The sequence below is a fragment of the Argiope bruennichi genome, chromosome 5 (assembly GCF_947563725.1).
Source record: "Argiope bruennichi chromosome 5, qqArgBrue1.1, whole genome shotgun sequence".
NCBI classification, from domain to species: Eukaryota; Metazoa; Arthropoda; class Arachnida; order Araneae; family Araneidae; genus Argiope; species Argiope bruennichi.
In genome coordinates this window covers 134,757,124-134,779,286 of record NC_079155.1, presented here as the reverse complement: position 1 = coordinate 134,779,286, position 22,163 = coordinate 134,757,124, and positions in this window count along the sequence as shown.

Sequence of the window (22,163 nt, the reverse complement as noted above, 5' to 3'; positions counted from 1 at the left end):
TCAAAGATTCTTATTACGACTCAGCAATAAGTTTTAAGTATTGTGTAAATCTGGTTTTAAAAGCACACTGCTAAGAATATTAATATGTTCTGCGCATGTGCGGGAACTTCACTCTTAAATTTCTATAAAATATAGAAATATATTAAATTTATAATATTGTTTTGAAATATATGATTTGGAATGATTCATAGTAACTCTAAGAATAATGGAGAAATAAAGATAAAACTTATTTAAAAAAAAGAAAAATTATAAATTATTTGTCGATCTCGAGATTCGAACAGAAGACCAGCAAAATACAATGACACACCCTGCCGCTCTAGCCACCAAGACTCGTACCCCGAGAGCTTCTGAAGGGCCAAAGATTCTCATTACGACTCGGCAATAAGTTTTAAGTATTGTGTAAATCTGGTTTTAAAAGCACAATGCTAAGATAATTAATAGATTCTGCGCATGTGCGGGAACTTTCCTCTTAAAATTCCGATAAAATATAGAAATATATTAAATTTATAATATTGTTTTGAAATATATGATTTGGAATGATTCATAGTAACTCTATGAATAATGGAGAAATAAAGATAAAATTTATTTAAAAAAAAGAAAAATTATAAATTATTTGTCGATCTCGAGATTCGAACAGAAGACCAGCCAAATACACTGACACACCCTGCCGATCTAGCCACCAAGACTCGTACCTCGAGAGCTTCTGAAGGGTCAAAGATTCTCATTACGACTCGCTAATAAGTTTTAAGTATTGTGTAAATCTGGTTTTAAAAGCACAATACTAAGATAATTAATAGATTCTGCGCATGTGCGGGAACTTTACTCTTAAAATTCCGATAAAATATAGAAATATATTAAATTTATAATATTGTTTTGAAATATATGATTTGGAATGATTCATAGTAACTCTATGAATAATGGAGAAATAAAGATAAAATTTATTTTAAAAAAAGAAAAATTATAATTTATTTGTCGATCTCGAGATTCGAACAGAAGACCAGCCAAATACAATGACAAACCCTGCCGATCTAGCCACCAAGACTCGTACCTCGAGAGTTTCTAAATGGTCAAAGACTCTTATTACGACTCGGCAATAAGTTTTAAGTATTGTGTAAATCTGGTTTTAAAAGCACAATGCTAAGAAGATTAATAGATTCTGCGCATGTGCGGGAACTTGATTCTTAAAATTCCGATAAAATATAGAAATATTTTAAATTTATAATATTGTTTTGAAATATATGATTTGGAATGATTCATAGTAACTCTATGAATAATAGAGAAATAAAGATAAATTTATTTAAAAAAAAAATTATAAATTATTTGTCGATCTCGAGATTCGAACAGAAGACCAGCAAAATACAAAAACCAACATTGCCGATCTAGCCACCAAGACTCGTACCTCGAGAGCTTCTGAAGTTTCAAAGATTCTCATTACGATTCGGCAATAAGTATTAAATATTGTGTAAATCTGGTTTTAAAAGCACAATGCTAAGAATATTAATAGATTCTGCGCATGTGCGAGAACTTGACTCTTAAAATTCCGATAAAATATAGAAATATTTTAAATTTATAACATTGTTTTGAAATATATGATTTGGAATGATTCATAGTAACTCTAAGAATAATGGAGAAATAAAGATAAAACTTATTTAAAAAAAAGAAAAATTATAAATTATTTGTCGATATCGAGATTCGAACAGAAGACCAGCAAAATACAATGACACACCCTGCCGATCTAGCCACCAAGACTCGTACCTCGAGAGCTTCTGAAGGGTCAAAGATTCTCATTACGACTCGGCAATAAGTTTTAAGTATTGTGTAAATCTGGTTTTAAAAGCACACTGCTAAGAATATTAATATGTTCTGCGCATGTGCGGGAACTTGACTCTTAAAATTCCGATAAAATATAGAAATATTTTAAATTTATAATATTGTTTTGAAATATATGATTTGGAATGATTCATAGTAACTCTATGAATAATAGAGAAATAAAGATAAATTTATTTTAAAAAAAAATTATAAATTATTTGTCGATCTCGAGATTCGAACAGAAGACCAGCAATATACAAAGACAAACATTGCCGATCTAGCCACCAAGACTCGTACTTCGAGAGCTTCTGAAGTGTCAAAGATTCTCATTACGACTCGGCAATAAGTTTTAAATATTGTGTAAATCTGGTTTTAAAAGCACAATGCTAAGAATATTAATTGATTCCGCGCATGTGCGCGAACTTGACTCTTAAAATTCCGATAAAATATAGAAATATTTTAAATTTATAATATTGTTTTGAAATATATGATTTGGAATGATTCATAGTAACTCTAAGAATAATGGAGAAATAAAGATAAAACTTATTTAAAAAAAAGAAAAATTATAAATTATTTGTCGATCTCGAGATTCGAACAGAAGACCAGCAAAATACAATGACACACCCTGCCGATCTAGCCACCAAGACTCGTACCCCGAGAGCTTCTGAAGGGCCAAAGATTCTCATTACGACTCGGCAATAAGTTTTAAGTATTGTGTAAATCTGGTTTTAAAAGCACAATGCTAAGATAATTAATAGATTCTGCGCATGTGCGGGAACTTTCCTCTTAAAATTCCGATAAAATATAGAAATATATTAAATTTATAATATTGTTTTGAAATATATGATTTGGAATGATTCATAGTAACTCTATGAATAATGGAGAAATAAAGATAAAATTTATTTAAAAAAAAGAAAAATTATAAATTATTTGTCGATTTCGAGATTCGAACAGAAGACCAGCCAAATACACTGACACACCCTGCCGATCTAGCCACCAAGACTCGTACCTCGAGAGCTTCTGAAGGGTCAAAGATTCTCATTACGACTCGCTAATAAGTTTTAAGTATTGTGTAAATCTGGTTTTAAAAGCACAATACTAAGATAATTAATAGATTCTGCGCATGTGCGGGAACTTTACTCTTAAAATTCCGATAAAATATAGAAATATATTAAATTTATAATATTGTTTTGAAATATATGATTTGGAATGATTCATAGTAACTCTATGAATAATGGAGAAATAAAGATAAAATTTATTTTAAAAAAAGAAAAATTATAATTTATTTGTCGATCTCGAGATTCGAACAGAAGACCAGCCAAATACAATGACAAACCCTGCCGATCTAGCCACCAAGACTCGTACCTCGAGAGTTTCTAAATGGTCAAAGACTCTTATTACGACTCGGCAATAAGTTTTAAGTATTGTGTAAATCTGGTTTTAAAAGCACAATGCTAAGAAGATTAATAGATTCTGCGCATGTGCGGGAACTTGATTCTTAAAATTCCGATAAAATATAGAAATATTTTAAATTTATAATATTGTTTTGAAATATATGATTTGGAATGATTCATAGTAACTCTATGAATAATAGAGAAATAAAGATAAATTTATTTAAAAAAAAAATTATAAATTATTTGTCGATCTCGAGATTCGAACAGAAGACCAGCAAAATACAAAAACCAACATTGCCGATCTAGCCACCAAGACTCGTACCTCGAGAGCTTCTGAAGTTTCAAAGATTCTCATTACGATTCGGCAATAAGTATTAAATATTGTGTAAATCTGGTTTTAAAAGCACAATGCTAAGAATATTAATAGATTCTGCGCATGTGCGAGAACTTGACTCTTAAAATTCCGATAAAATATAGAAATATTTTAAATTTATAACATTGTTTTGAAATATATGATTTGGAATGATTCATAGTAACTCTAAGAATAATGGAGAAATAAAGATAAAACTTATTTAAAAAAAAGAAAAATTATAAATTATTTGTCGATATCGAGATTCGAACAGAAGACCAGCAAAATACAATGACACACCCTGCCGATCTAGCCACCAAGACTCGTACCTCGAGAGCTTCTGAAGGGTCAAAGATTCTCATTACGACTCGGCAATAAGTTTTAAGTATTGTGTAAATCTGGTTTTAAAAGCACACTGCTAAGAATATTAATATGTTCTGCGCATGTGCGGGAACTTGACTCTTAAAATTCCGATAAAATATAGAAATATTTTAAATTTATAATATTGTTTTGAAATATATGATTTGGAATGATTCATAGTAACTCTATGAATAATAGAGAAATAAAGATAAATTTATTTTAAAAAAAAATTATAAATTATTTGTCGATCTCGAGATTCGAACAGAAGACCAGCAATATACAAAGACAAACATTGCCGATCTAGCCACCAAGACTCGTACTTCGAGAGCTTCTGAAGTGTCAAAGATTCTCATTACGACTCGGCAATAAGTTTTAAATATTGTGTAAATCTGGTTTTAAAAGCACAATGCTAAGAATATTAATTGATTCCGCGCATGTGCGCGAACTTGACTCTTAAAATTCCGATAAAATATAGAAATATTTTAAATTTATAATATTGTTTTGAAATATATGATTTGGAATGATTCATAGTAACTCTATGAATAATACAGAAATAAAGATAAAATTTATTTAAAAAAAAGAAAAATTATAATTTATTTGTCGATCACGAGATTCGAATAAAAGACCAGCCAAATACAATGACACACCCTGCCGATCTAGCCACCAAGACTCGTACCTCGAGAGTTTCTAAATGGTCAAAGACTCTTATTACGACTCGGCAATAAGTTTTAAGTATTGTGTAAATCTGGTTTTAAAAGCACAATGCTAAGAATATTAATATGTTCTGCGCATGTGCGGGAACTTGACTCTTAAAATTCCGATAAAATATAGAAATATTTTAAATTTATAATATTGTTTTGAAATATATGATTTGGAATGATTCATAGTAACTCTATGAATAATAGAGAAATAAAGATAAATTTATTTTAAAAAAAAATTATAAATTATTTGTCGATCTCGAGATTCGAACAGAAGACCAGCAATATACAAAGACAAACATTGCCGATCTAGCCACCAAGACTCGTACTTCGAGAGCTTCTGAAGTGTCAAAGATTCTCATTACGACTCGGCAATAAGTTTTAAATATTGTGTAAATCTGGTTTTAAAAGCACAATGCTAAGAATATTAATTGATTCCGCGCATGTGCGCGAACTTGACTCTTAAAATTCCGATAAAATATAGAAATATTTTAAATTTATAATATTGTTTTGAAATATATGATTTGGAATGATTCATAGTAACTCTATGAATAATACAGAAATAAAGATAAAATTTATTTAAAAAAAAGAAAAATTATAATTTATTTGTCGATCACGAGATTCGAATAAAAGACCAGCCAAATACAATGACACACCCTGCCGATCTAGCCACCAAGACTCGTACCTCGAGAGTTTCTAAATGGTCAAAGACTCTTATTACGACTCGGCAATAAGTTTTAAGTATTGTGTAAATCTGGTTTTAAAAGCACAATGCTAAGAATATTAATATGTTCTGCGCATGTGCGGGAACTTGACTCTTAAAATTCCGATAAAATATAGAAATATTTTAAATTTATAATATTGTTTTGAAATATATGATTTGGAATGATTCATAGTAACTCTATGAATAATAGAGAAATAAAGATAAATTTATTTTAAAAAAAAATTATAAATTATTTGTCGATCTCGAGATTCGAACAGAAGACCAGCAATATACAAAGACAAACATTGCCGATCTAGCCACCAAGACTCGTACTTCGAGAGCTTCTGAAGTGTCAAAGATTCTCATTACGACTCGGCAATAAGTTTTAAATATTGTGTAAATCTGGTTTTAAAAGCACAATGCTAAGAATATTAATTGATTCCGCGCATGTGCGCGAACTTGACTCTTAAAATTCCGATAAAATATAGAAATATTTTAAATTTATAATATTGTTTTGAAATATATGATTTGGAATGATTCATAGTAACTCTATGAATAATACAGAAATAAAGATAAAATTTATTTAAAAAAAAAGAAAAATTATAATTTATTTGTCGATCACGAGATTCGAATAAAAGACCAGCCAAATACAATGACACACCCTGCCGATCTAGCCACCAAGACTCGTACCTCGAGAGTTTCTAAATGGTCAAAGACTCTTATTACGACTTAGCAATAAGTTTTAAGTATTGTGTAAATCTGGTTTTAAAAGCACAATGCTAAGATAATTAATAGATTCTGCGCATGTGCGGGAACTTTACTCTTAAAATTCCGATAAAATATAGAAATATATTAAATTTATAATATTGTTTTGAAATATATGATTTGGAATGATTCATAGTAACTCTATGAATAATGGAGAAATAAAGATAAAATTTATTTTAAAAAAAGAAAAATTATAATTTATTTGTCGATCTCGAGATTCGAACAGAAGACCAGCCAAATACAATGACACACCCTGCCGATCTAGCCACCAAGACTCGTACCTCGAGAGTTTCTAAATGGTCAAAGACTCTTATTACGACTCGGCAATAAGTTTTAAGTATTGTGTAAATCTGGTTTTAAAAGCACAATGCTAAGAAGATTAATAGATTCTGCGCATGTGCGGGAACTTGATTCTTAAAATTCCGATAAAATATAGAAATATTATAAATTTATAATATTGTTTTGAAATATATGATTTGGAATTATTCATAGTAACCGTATGAATAATGGAGAAATATAGATAAAATTTATTTAAAAAAAAGAAAAATTTTAAATTATTTGTTGATCTCGTGATTCGAACAGAAGACCAGCAAAATAAAATGACACACCCTGCCGATCTAGCCACCAAGACTCGTACCTCGAGAGCTGCTGAAGGGTCAAAGATTCTTATTACGACTCAGCAATAAGTTTTAAGTATTGTGTAAATCTGGTTTTAAAAGCACACTGCTAAGAATATTAATATGTTCTGCGCATGTGCGGGAACTTGACTCTTAAAATTCCGATAAAATATAGAAATATTTTAAATTTATAATATTGTTTTGAAACATATGATTTGGAATGATTCATAGTAACTCTATGAATAATAGAGAAATAAAGATAAATTTATTTTAAAAAAAAATTATAAATTATTTGTCGATCTCGAGATTCGAACAGAAGACCAGCCAAATACACTGACACACCCTGCCGATCTAGCCACCAAGACTCGTACCTCGAGAGTTTCTAAATGGTCAAAGACTCTTATTACGACTCGGCAATAAGTTTTAAGTATTGTGTAAATCTGGTTTTAAAAGCACAATGCTAAGAATATTAATAGATTCTGCGCATGTGCGGGAACTTGATTCTTAAAATTCCGATAAAATATAGAAATATTTTAAATTTATAATATTGTTTTGAAATATATGATTTGGAATGATTCATAGTAACGCTATGAATAATGGAGAAATATAGATAAAATTTATTTAAAAAAAAGAAAAATTATAAATTATTTGTCGATCTCGAGATTCGAACAGAAGAGCAGCAAAATACAATAACACACCCTGTCGATCTAGCAACCAAGACTCGTACCTCGAGAGCTTCTGAAGGGTCAAAGATTCTCATTACGACTCGGCAATAAGTTTTAAGTATTGTGTAAATCTGGTTTTAAAAGCACACTGCTAAGAATATTAATATGTTCTGCGCATGTGCGGGAACTTGACTCTTAAAATTCCGATAAAATATAGAAATATTTTATATTTATAATATTGTTTTGAAATATATGATTTGGAATGATTCATAGTAACTCTATGAATAATGGAGAAATAAAGATAAAATTTATTTAAAAAAAAGAAAAATTATAAATTATTTGTCGATATCGAGATTCGAACAGAAGAACAGCAAAATACAATGACACACCGTGCCGATCTAGCCACCAACACTCGTACCTCGAGAGCTTCTGAAGGGTCAAAGATTCTCATTACGACTCGGCAATAAGTATTAAGTATTGTGTAAATCTGGTTTTAAAAGCACAATGCTAAGAATATTAATAGATTCTGCGCATGTGCGGGATCTTGACTCTTAAAATTCCGATAAAATATAGGACTATATTAAATTTATAATATTGTTTTGAAATATATGATTTGGAATGATTCATAGTAACTCTATGAATAATGGAGAAATAAAGATAAAATTTATTTAAAAAAAAGAAAAATTATAATTTATTTGTCGATCACGAGATTCGAATAAAAGACCAGCCAAATACAATGACACACCCTGCCGATCTAGCCACCAAGACTCGTACCTCGAGAGTTTCTAAATAGTCAAAGACTCTTATTACGACTCGGCAATAAGTTTTAAGTATTGTGTAAATCTGGTTTTAAAAGCACAATGCTAAGATAATTAATAGATTCTGCGCATGTGCGGGAACTTTACTCTTAAAATTCCGATAAAATATAGAAATATATTAAATTTATAATATTGTTTTGAAATATATGATTTGGAATGATTCATAGTAACTCTATGAATAATGGAGAAATAAAGATAAAATTTATTTTAAAAAAAGAAAAATTATAATTTATTTGTCGATCTCGAGATTCGAACAGAAGACCAGCCAAATACAATGACACACCCTGCCGATCTAGCCACCAAGACTCGTACCTCGAGAGTTTCTAAATGGTCAAAGACTCTTATTACGACTCGGCAATAAGTTTTAAGTATTGTGTAAATCTGGTTTTAAAAGCACAATGCTAAGAAGATTAATAGATTCTGCGCATGTGCGGGAACTTGACTCTTAAAATTCCGATAAAATATAGAAATATTTTATATTTATAATATTGTTTTGAAATATATGATTTGGAATGATTCATAGTAACTCTATGAATAATGGAGAAATAAAGATAAAATTTATTTAAAAAAAAGAAAAATTATAAATTATTTGTCGATATCGAGATTCGAACAGAAGAACAGCAAAATACAATGACACACCGTGCCGATCTAGCCACCAACACTCGTACCTCGAGAGCTTCTGAAGGGTCAAAGATTCTCATTACGACTCGGCAATAAGTATTAAGTATTGTGTAAATCTGGTTTTAAAAGCACAATGCTAAGAATATTAATAGATTCTGCGCATGTGCGGGATCTTGACTCTTAAAATTCCGATAAAATATAGGACTATATTAAATTTATAATATTGTTTTGAAATATATGATTTGGAATGATTCATAGTAACTCTATGAATAATGGAGAAATAAAGATAAAATTTATTTAAAAAAAAGAAAAATTATAATTTATTTGTCGATCACGAGATTCGAATAAAAGACCAGCCAAATACAATGACACACCCTGCCGATCTAGCCACCAAGACTCGTACCTCGAGAGTTTCTAAATAGTCAAAGACTCTTATTACGACTCGGCAATAAGTTTTAAGTATTGTGTAAATCTGGTTTTAAAAGCACAATGCTAAGATAATTAATAGATTCTGCGCATGTGCGGGAACTTTACTCTTAAAATTCCGATAAAATATAGAAATATATTAAATTTATAATATTGTTTTGAAATATATGATTTGGAATGATTCATAGTAACTCTATGAATAATGGAGAAATAAAGATAAAATTTATTTTAAAAAAAGAAAAATTATAATTTATTTGTCGATCTCGAGATTCGAACAGAAGACCAGCCAAATACAATGACACACCCTGCCGATCTAGCCACCAAGACTCGTACCTCGAGAGTTTCTAAATGGTCAAAGACTCTTATTACGACTCGGCAATAAGTTTTAAGTATTGTGTAAATCTGGTTTTAAAAGCACAATGCTAAGAAGATTAATAGATTCTGCGCATGTGCGGGAACTTGATTCTTAAAATTCCGATAAAATATAGAAATATTATAAATTTATAATATTGTTTTGAAATATATGATTTGGAATTATTCATAGTAACCGTATGAATAATGGAGAAATATAGATAAAATTTATTTAAAAAAAAGAAAAATTTTAAATTATTTGTTGATCTCGATATTCGAACAGAAGACCAGCAAAATAAAATGACACACCCTGCCGATCTAGCCACCAAGACTCGTACCTCGAGAGCTGCTGAAGGGTCAAAGATTCTTATTACGACTCAGCAATAAGTTTTAAGTATTGTGTAAATCTGGTTTTAAAAGCACACTGCTAAGAATATTAATATGTTCTGCGCATGTGCGGGAACTTGACTCTTAAAATTCCGATAAAATATAGAAATATTTTAAATTTATAATATTGTTTTGAAATATATGATTTGGAATGATTCATAGTAACTCTATGAATAATAGAGAAATAAAGATAAATTTATTTTTAAAAAAAATTATAAATTATTTGTCGATCTCGAGATTCGAACAGAAGACCAGCAAAATACAAAAACAAACATTGCCGATCTAGCCACCAAGACTCGTACCTCGAGAGCTTCTGAAGGGTCAAAGATTCTCATTACGACTCGGCAATAAGTTTTAAGTATTGTGTAAATCTGGTTTTAAAAGCACAATGCTAAGATAATTAATAGATTCTGCGCATGTGCGGGAACTTTACTCTTAAAATTCCGATAAAATATAGAAATATATTAAATTTATAATATTGTTTTGAAATATATGATTTGGAATGATTCATAGTAACTCTATGAATAATGGAGAAATAAAGATAAAATTTATTTTAAAAAAAGAAAAATTATAAATTATTTGTCGATCTCGATATTCGAACAGAAGACCAGCAAAATACAATAACACACCCTGCCGATCTAGCAACCAAGACTCGTACCTCGAGAGCTTCTGAAGGGTCAAAGATTCTCATTACGACTCGGCAATAAGTTTTAAGTATTGTGTAAATCTGGTTTTAAAAGCACACTGCTAAGAATATTAATATGTTCTGCGCATGTGCGGGAACTTGACTCTTAAAATTCCGATAAAATATAGAAATATTTTAAATTTATAATATTGTTTTGAAATATATGATTTGGAATGATTCATAGTAACTCTATGAATAATAGAGAAATAAAGATAAATTTATTTAAAAAAAAATTATAAATTATTTGTCGATCTCGAGATTCGAACAGAAGACCAGCAATATACAAAGACAAACATTGCCGATCTAGCCACCAAGACTCGTACCTCGAGAGCTTCTGAAGGGTCAAAGATTCTCATTACGACTCGGCAATAAGTTTTAAGTATTGTGTAAATCTGGTTTTAAAAGCACACTGCTAAGAATATTAATATGTTCTGCGCATGTGTGGGAACTTGACTCTTAAAATTCCGATAAAATATAGAAATATTTTAAATTTATAATATTGTTTTGAAATATATGATTTGGAATGATTCATAGTAACTCTATGAATAATAGAGAAATAAAGATAAATTTATTTTAAAAAAAATTATAAATTATTTGTCGATCTCGAGATTCGAACAGAAGACCAGCCAAATACACTGACACACCCTGTCGATCTAGCAACCAAGACTCGTACCTCGAGAGCTTCTGAAGGGTCAAAGATTCTCATTACGACTCGGCAATAAGTTTTAAGTATTGTGTAAATCTGGTTTTAAAAGCACACTGCTAAGAATATTAATATGTTCTGCGCATGTGCGGGAACTTGACTCTTAAAATTCCGATAAAATATAGAAATATTTTATATTTATAATATTGTTTTGAAATATATGATTTGGAATGATTCATAGTAACTCTATGAATAATGGAGAAATAAAGATAAAATTTATTTAAAAAAAAGAAAAATTATAAATTATTTGTCGATATCGAGATTCGAACAGAAGAACAGCAAAATACAATGACACACCGTGCCGATCTAGCCACCAACACTCGTACCTCGAGAGCTTCTGAAGGGTCAAAGATTCTCATTACGACTCGGCAATAAGTATTAAGTATTGTGTAAATCTGGTTTTAAAAGCACAATGCTAAGAATATTAATAGATTCTGCGCATGTGCGGGATCTTGACTCTTAAAATTCCGATAAAATATAGGACTATATTAAATTTATAATATTGTTTTGAAATATATGATTTGGAATGATTCATAGTAACTCTATGAATAATGGAGAAATAAAGATAAAATTTATTTAAAAAAAAGAAAAATTATAATTTATTTGTCGATCACGAGATTCGAATAAAAGACCAGCCAAATACAATGACACACCCTGCCGATCTAGCCACCAAGACTCGTACCTCGAGAGTTTCTAAATAGTCAAAGACTCTTATTACGACTCGGCAATAAGTTTTAAGTATTGTGTAAATCTGGTTTTAAAAGCACAATGCTAAGATAATTAATAGATTCTGCGCATGTGCGGGAACTTTACTCTTAAAATTCCGATAAAATATAGAAATATATTAAATTTATAATATTGTTTTGAAATATATGATTTGGAATGATTCATAGTAACTCTATGAATAATGGAGAAATAAAGATAAAATTTATTTTAAAAAAAGAAAAATTATAATTTATTTGTCGATCTCGAGATTCGAACAGAAGACCAGCCAAATACAATGACACACCCTGCCGATCTAGCCACCAAGACTCGTACCTCGAGAGTTTCTAAATGGTCAAAGACTCTTATTACGACTCGGCAATAAGTTTTAAGTATTGTGTAAATCTGGTTTTAAAAGCACAATGCTAAGAAGATTAATAGATTCTGCGCATGTGCGGGAACTTGACTCTTAAAATTCCGATAAAATATAGAAATATTTTATATTTATAATATTGTTTTGAAATATATGATTTGGAATGATTCATAGTAACTCTATGAATAATGGAGAAATAAAGATAAAATTTATTTAAAAAAAAGAAAAATTATAAATTATTTGTCGATATCGAGATTCGAACAGAAGAACAGCAAAATACAATGACACACCGTGCCGATCTAGCCACCAACACTCGTACCTCGAGAGCTTCTGAAGGGTCAAAGATTCTCATTACGACTCGGCAATAAGTATTAAGTATTGTGTAAATCTGGTTTTAAAAGCACAATGCTAAGAATATTAATAGATTCTGCGCATGTGCGGGATCTTGACTCTTAAAATTCCGATAAAATATAGGACTATATTAAATTTATAATATTGTTTTGAAATATATGATTTGGAATGATTCATAGTAACTCTATGAATAATGGAGAAATAAAGATAAAATTTATTTAAAAAAAAGAAAAATTATAATTTATTTGTCGATCACGAGATTCGAATAAAAGACCAGCCAAATACAATGACACACCCTGCCGATCTAGCCACCAAGACTCGTACCTCGAGAGTTTCTAAATAGTCAAAGACTCTTATTACGACTCGGCAATAAGTTTTAAGTATTGTGTAAATCTGGTTTTAAAAGCACAATGCTAAGATAATTAATAGATTCTGCGCATGTGCGGGAACTTTACTCTTAAAATTCCGATAAAATATAGAAATATATTAAATTTATAATATTGTTTTGAAATATATGATTTGGAATGATTCATAGTAACTCTATGAATAATGGAGAAATAAAGATAAAATTTATTTTAAAAAAAGAAAAATTATAATTTATTTGTCGATCTCGAGATTCGAACAGAAGACCAGCCAAATACAATGACACACCCTGCCGATCTAGCCACCAAGACTCGTACCTCGAGAGTTTCTAAATGGTCAAAGACTCTTATTACGACTCGGCAATAAGTTTTAAGTATTGTGTAAATCTGGTTTTAAAAGCACAATGCTAAGAAGATTAATAGATTCTGCGCATGTGCGGGAACTTGACTCTTAAAATTCCGATAAAATATAGAAATATTTTATATTTATAATATTGTTTTGAAATATATGATTTGGAATGATTCATAGTAACTCTATGAATAATGGAGAAATAAAGATAAAATTTATTTAAAAAAAAGAAAAATTATAAATTATTTGTCGATATCGAGATTCGAACAGAAGAACAGCAAAATACAATGACACACCGTGCCGATCTAGCCACCAACACTCGTACCTCGAGAGCTTCTGAAGGGTCAAAGATTCTCATTACGACTCGGCAATAAGTATTAAGTATTGTGTAAATCTGGTTTTAAAAGCACAATGCTAAGAATATTAATAGATTCTGCGCATGTGCGGGATCTTGACTCTTAAAATTCCGATAAAATATAGGACTATATTAAATTTATAATATTGTTTTGAAATATATGATTTGGAATGATTCATAGTAACTCTATGAATAATGGAGAAATAAAGATAAAATTTATTTAAAAAAAAGAAAAATTATAATTTATTTGTCGATCACGAGATTCGAATAAAAGACCAGCCAAATACAATGACACACCCTGCCGATCTAGCCACCAAGACTCGTACCTCGAGAGTTTCTAAATAGTCAAAGACTCTTATTACGACTCGGCAATAAGTTTTAAGTATTGTGTAAATCTGGTTTTAAAAGCACAATGCTAAGATAATTAATAGATTCTGCGCATGTGCGGGAACTTTACTCTTAAAATTCCGATAAAATATAGAAATATATTAAATTTATAATATTGTTTTGAAATATATGATTTGGAATGATTCATAGTAACTCTATGAATAATGGAGAAATAAAGATAAAATTTATTTAAAAAAAAGAAAAATTATAAATTATTTGTTGATCTCGATATTCGAACAGAAGACCAGCAAAATACAATAACACACCCTGCCGATCTAGCAACCAAGACTCGTACCTCGAGAGCTTCTGAAGGGTCAAAGATTCTCATTACGACTCGGCAATAAGTTTTAAGTATTGTGTAAATCTGGTTTTAAAAGCACACTGCTAAGAATATTAATATGTTCTGCGCATGTGCGGGAACTTGACTCTTAAAATTCCGATAAAATATAGAAATATTTTAAATTTATAATATTGTTTTGAAATATATGATTTGGAATGATTCATAGTAACTCTATGAATAATAGAGAAATAAAGATAAATTTATTTAAAAAAAAATTATAAATTATTTGTCGATCTCGAGATTCGAACAGAAGACCAGCAATATACAAAGACAAACATTGCCGATCTAGCCACCAAGACTCGTACCTCGAGAGCTTCTGAAGGGTCAAAGATTCTCATTACGACTCGGCAATAAGTTTTAAGTATTGTGTAAATCTGGTTTTAAAAGCACACTGCTAAGAATATTAATATGTTCTGCGCATGTGTGGGAACTTGACTCTTAAAATTCCGATAAAATATAGAAATATTTTAAATTTATAATATTGTTTTGAAATATATGATTTGGAATGATTCATAGTAACTCTATGAATAATAGAGAAATAAAGATAAATTTATTTTAAAAAAAATTATAAATTATTTGTCGATCTCGAGATTCGAACAGAAGACCAGCAAAATACAAAGACAAACATTGCCGATCTAGCCACCAAGACTCGTACCTCGAGAGCTGCTGAAGGGTCAAAGATTCTCATTACGACTCGGCAATAAGTTTTAAGTATTGTGTAAATCTGGTTTTAAAAGCACAATGCTAAGAATATTAATAGATTCTGCGCATGTGCGGGAACTTGATTCTTAAAATTCCGATAAAATATAGAAATATTTTAAATTTATAATATTGTTTTGAAATATATGATTTGGAATGATTCATAGTAACGCTATGAATAATGGAGAAATATAGATAAAATTTATTTAAAAAAAAGAAAAATTATAAATTATTTGTCGATCTCGAGATTCGAACAGAAGAGCAGCAAAATACAATAACACACCCTGTCGATCTAGCAACCAAGACTCGTACCTCGAGAGCTTCTGAAGGGTCAAAGATTCTCATTACGACTCGGCAATAAGTTTTAAGTATTGTGTAAATCTGGTTTTAAAAGCACACTGCTAAGAATATTAATATGTTCTGCGCATGTGCGGGAACTTGACTCTTAAAATTCCGATAAAATATAGAAATATTTTATATTTATAATATTGTTTTGAAATATATGATTTGGAATGATTCATAGTAACTCTATGAATAATGGAGAAATAAAGATAAAATTTATTTAAAAAAAAGAAAAATTAGAAATTATTTGTCGATATCGAGATTCGAACAGAAGAACAGCAAAATACAATGACACACCGTGCCGATCTAGCCACCAACACTCGTACCTCGAGAGCTTCTGAAGGGTCAAAGATTCTCATTACGACTCGGCAATAAGTATTATGTATTGTGTAAATCTGGTTTTAAAAGCACAATGCTAAGAATATTAATAGATTCTGCGCATGTGCGGGATCTTGACTCTTAAAATTCCGATAAAATATAGGACTATATTAAATTTATAATATTGTTTTGAAATATATGATTTGGAATGATTCATAGTAACTCTATGAATAATGGAGAAATAAAGATAAAATTTATTTAAAAAAAAGAAAAATTATAATTTATTTGTCGATCACGAGATTCGAATAAAAGACCAGCCAAATACAATGACACACCCTGCCGATCTAGCCACCAAGACTCGTACCTCGAGAGTTTCTAAATGGTCAAAGACTCTTATTACGACTCGGCAATAAGTTTTAAGTATTGTGTAAATCTGGTTTTAAAAGCACAATGCTAAGAAGATTAATAGATTCTGCGCATGTGCGGGAACTTGATTCTTAAAATTCCGATAAAATATAGAAATATTTTATATTTATAATATTGTTTTGAAATATATGATTTGGAATGATTCATAGTAACTCTATGAATAATGGAGAAATAAAGATAAAATTTATTTAAAAAAAGAAAAATTTTAAATTATTTGTCGATCTCGAGATTCGAACAGAAGACCAGCAAAATAAAATGACACACCCTGCCGATCTAGCCACCAAGACTCGTACCTCGAGAGCTTCTGAAGGGTCAAAGATTCTCATTACGACTCGGCAATAAGTTTTAAGTATTGTGTAAATCTGGTTTTAAAAGCACAATGCTAAGATAATTAATAGATTCTGCGCATGTGCGGGAATTTGACTCTTAAAATTCCGATAAAATATAGAAATATTTTAAATTTATAATATTGTTTTGAAATATATGATTTGGAATTATTCATAGTAACCGTATGAATAATGGAGAAATATAGATAAAATTTATTTAAAAAAAAGAAAAATTTTAAATTATTTGTTGATCTCGAGATTCGAACAGAAGACCAGCAAAATAAAATGACACACCCTGCCGATCTAGCCACCAAGACTCGTACCTCGAGAGCTGCTGAAGGGTCAAAGATTCTTATTACGACTCAGCAATAAGTTTTAAGTATTGTGTAAATCTGGTTTTAAAAGCACACTGCTAAGAATATTAATATGTTCTGCGCATGTGCGGGAACTTGACTCTTAAAATTCCGATAAAATATAGAAATATTTTAAATTTATAATATTGTTTTGAAATATATGATTTGGAATGATTCATAGTAACTCTATGAATAATAGAGAAATAAAGATAAATTTATTTTTAAAAAAAATTATAAATTATTTGTCGATCTCGAGATTCGAACAGAAGACCAGCAAAATACAAAAACAAACATTGCCGATCTAGCCACCAAGACTCGTACCTCGAGAGCTTCTGAAGTTTCAAAGATTCTCATTACGACTCGGCAATAAGTATTAAATATTGTGTAAATCTGGTTTTAAAAGCACAATGCTAAGAATATTAATAGATTCTGCGCATGTGCGGGAACTTGACTCTTAAAATTCCGATAAAATATAGAAATATTTTAAATTTATAATATTGTTTTGAAATATATGATTTGGAATGATTCATAGTAACTCTAAGAATAATGGAGAAATAAAGATAAAACTTATTTAAAAAAAAGAAAAATTATAAATTATTTGTCGATCTCGAGATTCGAACAGAAGACCAGCAAAATACAATGACACACCCTGCCGATCTAGCCACCAAGACTCGTACCTCGAGAGCTTCTGAAGGGTCAAAGATACTCATTACGACTCGGCAATAAGTTTTAAGTATTGTGTAAATCTGGTTTTAAAAGCACAATGCTAAGATAATTAATAGATTCTGCGCATGTGCGGGAACTTTACTCTTAAAATTCCGATAAAATATAGAAATATATTAAATTTATAATATTGTTTTGAAATATATGATTTGGAATGATTCATAGTAACGCTATGAATAATGGAGAAATATAGATAAAATTTATTTAAAAAAAAGAAAAATTATAAATTATTTGTCGATCTCGAGATTCGAACAGAAGACCAGCCAAATACACTGACACACCCTGCCGATCTAGCCACCAAGACTCGTACCTCGAGAGTTTCTAAATGGTCAAAGACTCTTATTACGACTCGGCAATAAGTTTTAAGTATTGTGTAAATCTGGTTTTAAAAGCACAATGCTAAGAAGATTAATAGATTCTGCGCATGTGCGGGAACTTGATTCCTAAAATTCCGATAAAATATAGAAATATTTTAAATTTATAATATTGTTTTGAAATATTTGATTTGGAATGATTCATAGTAACGCTATGAATAATGGAGAAATATAGATAAAATTTATTTAAAAAAAAGAAAAATTATAAATTATTTGTCGATCTCGAGATTCGAACAGAAGACCAGCAAAATACAATAACACACCCTGCCGATCTAGCAACCAAGACTCGTACCTCGAGAGCTTCTGAAGGGTCAAAGATTCTCATTACGACTCGGCAATAAGTTTTAAGTATTGTGTAAATCTGGTTTTAAAAGCACAATGCTAAGATAATTAATAGATTCTGCGCATGTGCGGGAACTTTACTCTTAAAATTCCGATAAAATATAGAAATATATTAAATTTATAATATTGTTTTGAAATATATGATTTGGAATGATTCATAGTAACTCTATGAATAATGGAGAAATAAAGATAAAATTTATTTAAAAAAAAGAAAAATTATAAATTATTTGTCGATCTCGAGATTCGAACAGAAGACCAGCCAAATAGAATGACACACCCTGCCGATCTAGCCACCAAGACTCGTACCTCGAGAGTTTCTAAATGGTCAAAGACTCTTATTACGACTCGGCAATAAGTTTTAAGTATTGTGTAAATCTGGTTTTAAAAGCACAATGCTAAGAAGATTAATAGATTCTGCGCATGTGCGGGAACTTGATTCTTAAAATTCCGATAAAATATAGAAATATTTTAAATTTATAATATTGTTTTGAAATATATGATTTGGAATGATTCATAGTAACGCTATGAATAATGGAGAAATATAGATAAAATTTATTTAAAAAAAAGAAAAATTATAAATTATTTGTCGATCTCGAGATTCGAACAGAAGACCAGCAAAATACAATGACACAACCTGCCGATCTAGCCACCAAGACTCGTACCTCGAGAGCTTCTGAAGGGTCAAAGATTCTCATTACGACTCGGCAATAAGTTTTAAGTATTGTGTAAATCTGGTTTTAAAAGCACAATGCTAAGATAATTAATAGATTCTGCGCATGTGCGGGAACTTTACTCTTAAAATTCCGATAAAATATAGAAATATATTAAATTTATAATATTGTTTTGAAATATATGATTCGGAATGATTCATAGTAACTCTATGAATAATGGAGAAATAAAGATAAAATTTATTTAAAAAAAAGAAAAATTATAAATTATTTGTCGATCTCGAGATTCGAACAGAAGACCAGCCAAATACACTGACACACCCTGCCGATCTAGCCACCAAGACTCGTACCTCGAGAGTTTCTAAATGGTCAAAGACTCTTATTACGACTCGGCAATAAGTTTTAAGTATTGTGTAAATCTGGTTTTAAAAGCACAATGCTAAGAAGATTAATAGATTCTGCGCATGTGCGGGAACTTGATTCCTAAAATTCCGATAAAATATAGAAATATTTTAAATTTATAATATTGTTTTGAAATATATGATTTGGAATGATTCATAGTAACGCTATGAATAATGGAGAAATATAGATAAAATTTATTTAAAAAAAGAAAAATTATAAATTATTTGTCGATCTCGAGATTCGAACAGAAGACCAGCAAAATACAATAACACACCCTGCCGATCTAGCAACCAAGACTCGTACCTCGAGAGCTTCTGAAGGGTCAAAGATTCTCATTACGACTCTTCAATAAGTTTTAAGTATTGTGTAAATCTGGTTTTAAAAGCACACTGCTAAGAATATTAATATGTTCTGCGCATGTGCGGGAACTTGACTCTTAAAATTCCGATAAAATATAGAAATATTTTAAATTTATAATATTGTTTTGAAATATATGATTTGGAATGATTCATAGTAACTCTATGAATAATAGAGAAATAAAGATAAATTTATTTTAAAAAAAAATTATAAATTATTTGTCGATCTCGAGATTCGAACAGAAGACCAGCAATATACAAAGACAAACATTGCCGATCTAGCCACCAAGACTCGTACCTCGAGAGCTTCTGAAGGGTCAAAGATTCTCATTACGACTCGGCAATAAGTTTTAAGTATTGTGTAAATCTGGTTTTAAAAGCACACTGCTAAGAATATTAATATGTTCTGCGCATGTGTGGGAACTTGACTCTTAAAATTCCGATAAAATATAGAAATATTTTAAATTTATAATATTGTTTTGAAATATATGATTTGGAATGATTCATAGTAACTCTATGAATAATAGAAAAATAAAGATAAATTTATTTTAAAAAAAATTATAAATTATTTGTCGATCTCGAGATTCGAAAAGAAGACCAGCAAAATACAAAGACAAACATTGCCGATCTAGCCACCAAGACTCGTACCTCGAGAGCTGCTGAAGGGTCAAAGATTCTCATTACGACTCGGCAATAAGTTTTAAGTATTGTGTAAATCTGGTTTTAAAAGCACAATGCTAAGAATATTAATAGATTCTGCGCATGTGCGGGAACTTCATTCTTAAAATTCCGATAAAATATAGAAATATTTTAAATTTATAATATTTTTTTGAAATATATGATTTGGAATGATTCATAGTAACTCTATGAATAATGGAGAAATAAAGATAAAATTTATTTAAAAAAAAATTATAAATTATTTGTCGATATCGAGATTCGAACAGAAGAACAGCAAAATACAATGACACACCGTGCCGATCTAGCCACCAACACTCGTACCTCGAGAGCTTCTGAAGGGTCAAAGATTCTCATTACGACTCGGCAATAAGTATTAAGTATTGTGTAAATCTGGTTTTAAAAGCACAATGCTAAGAATATTAATAGATTCTGCGCATGTGCGGGATCTTGACTCTTAAAATTCCGATAAAATATAGGACTATATTAAATTTATAATATTGTTTTGAAATATATGATTTGGAATGATTCATAGTAACTCTATGAATAATGGAGATATAAAGATAAAATTTATTTAAAAAAAAGAAAAATTATAATTTATTTGTCGATCACGAGATTCGAATAAAAGACCAGCCAAATACAATGACACACCCTGCCGATCTAGCCACCAAGACTCGTACCTCGAGAGTTTCTAAATGGTCAAAGACTCTTATTACGACTCGGCAATAAGTTTTAAGTATTGTGTAAATCTGGTTTTAAAAGCACAATGCTAAGAAGATTAATAGATTCTGCGCATGTGCGGGAACTGGATTCTTAAAATTCCGATAAAATATAGAAATATTTTAAATTTATAATATTGTTTTGAAATATATGATTTGGAATGATTCATAGTAACTCTATGAATAATAGAGAAATAAAGATAAATTTATTTTTTAAAAAAATTATAAATTATTTGTCGATCTCGAGATTCGAACAGAAGACCAGCAATATACAAAGACAAACATTGCCGATCTAGCCACCAAGACTCGTACCTCGAGAGCTTCTGAAGGGTCAAAGATTCTCATTACGACTCGGCAATAAGTTTTAAGTATTGTGTAAATCTGGTTTTAAAAGCACACTGCTAAGAATATTAATATGTTCTGCGCATGTGTGGGAACTTGACTCTTAAAATTCCGATAAAATATAGAAATATTTTAAATTTATAATATTGTTTTGAAATATATGATTTGGAATGATTCATAGTAACTCTATGAATAATAGAAAAATAAAGATATATTTATTTAAAAAAAAATTATAAATTATTTGTCGATCTCGAGATTCGAAAAGAAGACCAGCAAAATACAAAGACAAACATTGCCGATCTAGCCACCAAGACTCGTACCTCGAGAGCTGCTGAAGGGTCAAAGATTCTCATTACGACTCGGCAATAAGTTTTAAGTATTGTGTAAATCTGGTTTTAAAAGCACAATGCTAAGAATATTAATAGATTCTGCGCATGTGCGGGAACTTCATTCTTAAAATTCCGATAAAATATAGAAATATTTTAAATTTATAATATTGTTTTGAAATATATGATTTGGAATGATTCA